Source organism: Carya illinoinensis, chromosome 5 (genome assembly GCF_018687715.1).
Source record: "Carya illinoinensis cultivar Pawnee chromosome 5, C.illinoinensisPawnee_v1, whole genome shotgun sequence".
NCBI lineage: Eukaryota > Viridiplantae > Streptophyta > Magnoliopsida > Fagales > Juglandaceae > Carya > Carya illinoinensis.
In genome coordinates, this window is record NC_056756.1 from 49,379,766 (window position 1) to 49,383,143 (window position 3,378).

The following is a 3,378-nucleotide window of genomic DNA, read 5'->3' on the forward strand; positions in this document are numbered from 1 at the left end:
TGGAGGAGGCTTACCTTGAAGCTATATGATACCGGAATGGCCTAAATGCAAGAGAGTATTTTATATAACTAGAAGATTTTGGTAATTAGTCAGATCCAAGAATGAGAAATAACCCAAAGAAAATAAAAAATTAGCAAGCAACAACTTGGCCTCCTGATTGAGCATTCACACTGTTGTTACCTTAATGGAAGGTAGAATAAAATAGTAAGAAAGAAAATAAAGTCTTAAAGGAAAAACGGAGCATTATAATATGTTTTAGCTTTTTTGTAACAAATTAATTTCATTGCAATTAATTCATTAGCAACAAAATTAGTCTCATTGGCAATATAAATTTACACATTAGCAATGAAATTATTGCAATATTTGCTTTGCTTCTATTTGCAACGAAAGTATATATTTGGTAAAATGTCTTTTCAAGGAAATGATAACTGTTGGTAATTAATTTTTTCAATGATAGAATATTTTTGATAAAATATTTTTGCAAAGAAATAATTTCATTGCTAACATGGTTTTGCAAGGAAATGGTATTGTTAAAAATCTGTTTTTGTAAGGAGAATGATGTTGTTGCTAATTTCTTTTTGCAAGGACATGATATCGTTTCTAATTTCTTTTTGCAAGGAAATAAAGGTTTTTTGCAAAGGAAAAATATCGTTGGTAATGAACTTTTATTAGTCTCCTACTATGATTTGCAAGGAAATGAAATGGTTGTTAAAATGTTTTAGTAAGGAAATTACCTCATTGCTAAGATAGTTTTTGCAACGAAATAATATCGTTGGTAATCTAATTTTAACTCCATTATTATTATTTTTTTACAATAAAATTGAAAATCGTAGGTAATTATTTTTTAGCAATGAAATCATACGGTTGCAAACGATGATTCGAATGAAATTGTTTCATTGGTACTAGACATTTGCAACGATTGAATTTCGTTGGTAAATGTTTTACCTGAGTTACCATTTTCCAACCAATGTCTTATAATTTGCAATGAATTTCCTCCTCCTGTAAAAAATTAATAGTTTTGCAATGAATTTGTTATATTGGAAATGAGTTAGTAATGGAATTATGTCGTTGCTAATTAAACTAACTGAATTGCAACGGAATGAAATTGTTGCTAATATGCATTTTACTTTTTGCAACGAAACTAAACTATTGATAATTGTTAGAAACTTTTTGCAATGAATCAATGTCATTTCTATTGTCTTAAAATAGTTGCTAAATGAATTGACATTCCAGATTTACGATTTTTTGCAACGATTGTTTTATAAGGAATTTTGTTTTTCGTTACAATTGTAACTATTTGCAAAGAGAAATGGAGTTTCGTTGCAAAATGGGTATACTTTAGTAAGGATGTTGCAAATAATGGTTGCAAAAATTCATGCCTGTTGTTGTGTGATCTTCAATTCACATCCCTTAATTATAGGGGTGGAATGGATTCTAAATAAAGGTTAAAAGATGCTCCACTCTATCTACCTATTACCCAATAATAAAAAAAGATCATCTTAAATGAAAAAGTGATGTAGTAATAAATGAAGCCTTGCAATTGGTGGTCAGGTAGTGACAGATTATTGTTTATAAAGCACATGAAAATGATCTCAATTATATTATATTTTTGGGAGGTGATAAAGATTTATGAGATGGAAGAGTATATGAGCCTAGATGCCAGTGAAAAAGTTCAAGAGAAAAAAGAAAAAGAAAAAAGAAAAAAGAAATCAGGTGTAAAAAAGAGAAATTGTAGGAACTTCTGGGCAACTATGGAGATGAATACGTGCCACCTCTGACTAAAGTTTTCCTCACTGCCATGGGCCAGCGCTGTCCACAAAGTCCCTTTTCCTTATCTCACTAGAAAATAGTATGTGAATGAGATCGAAGAAACTCACTTCCTCCGATTTTAGTATCATATAAGTTTCTTAATAAGTTTAAAACTTCCTATTAAAGCTAGATTTGGAAGGATTAATAGTTAAGAACAAATTCAGTGGGGTAAATGAAAGTACTTACCAGAGACGACACTAAGGAGTTCACTTGAGTGGTGGAGCCGCGGAGGAGTGCAACCAACTTGAAAGATCTGATGCTCAGAAGGTGGGTCGTGCGCGGAGGAGACTGGCCAATCTACAGCAGAGGGAGGAATGAGAGAGCACCACAGGCAAATCTTGGGCTAATATGGGATTTGGGGAAGGGGAGACAGACAAATAGGAGACAAAGGGGATTTGGAAGCCGATGTTCTTCTTCTTCTCTTTTTTTTTTCTTTGTTTTTTTTTTTTTTTGTTATAAAAATATCTTTGACAATAACAGTCCACATTAGCTTCATCTGGTAAATCATCCACCAACTCGTCTGTACCTAGACGAACTAACCAACGTAGTCACCACGTGGTTGCAACCATCACATCCCAGAGTAAGTGTTATGGTTCGTTATTTTTATTTATAATTTTATTTATATTAATTACTTGCTTGAATTTGAGTTTGAAAGTTAGAAGAGTGTTTTTAACGACCTAAAAACACTTTTAAATAAAAAAGCATGCTTAATAAATTTATAATAAATATTTTAAGGACCTAGAATAGAAAAGGTTGAAAGTCTTTTTTTAAAAAAAAAAAAAAAAACACCAAACTAAAACTTTTGTAAGCTCCTTTAGGTAATTCCATATTATATATATATATATATATATATATATATCTCTCTCTCTCTCTCTCCCCTTCCCTCTCCTAATTCTTCTCATTTTTCTATCTCTAAATGGCAAATTCTCATCCGCTCATCCCTTATCTTAAAATGTTTTTTTTTCCCCTCTTCTGATTGTTGTTTCGGCTAGGTGGATGTGGAATGACACAGGCAAAGCAGGAACCTTTAGGGGAAAGTTAAACCAGATTAACTATGGAAAGGTACTGATATCCGCCCCTTTCTGTGAAAAGCTACATTTATCGGTTGTTTACCATTTGGTTCATATCTTTTGGCCTTTGGGTATATATCATGTCATAAAATGACATGGTGCCTGAGACTTGCTTTGTTGTTATAGACATGATTATATTTTAATTACACACACACACACACACATATATACACGCATGTAGTATGTACACGTACATGCTTATATTTGATTGAAGGAAATGGGTTGCGTTCAGTGTGTGTGAGAGAGAGAGAGAGAGAGAGAGAGAGAGAGAGAGAGAGAGAGAGAGAGAGAGAGGTTAGGGATTTTGGGTTAGTTTTCGTGAAAGAGAGGGAAGGAGAGGGGGGGGGGGGTCGGAGGGGGGTATGCACATGAAAGGATCCCCTGTAGTACATCAAGTTCTGTTTTCTAGTAGCCCTTACGTGGGACGTCTCCATTGGTCTCCGATAAGAAGCCCTTGTAGGATACACCGGCCTGAAGAGTTTCTGTTTTAAAAAACTCA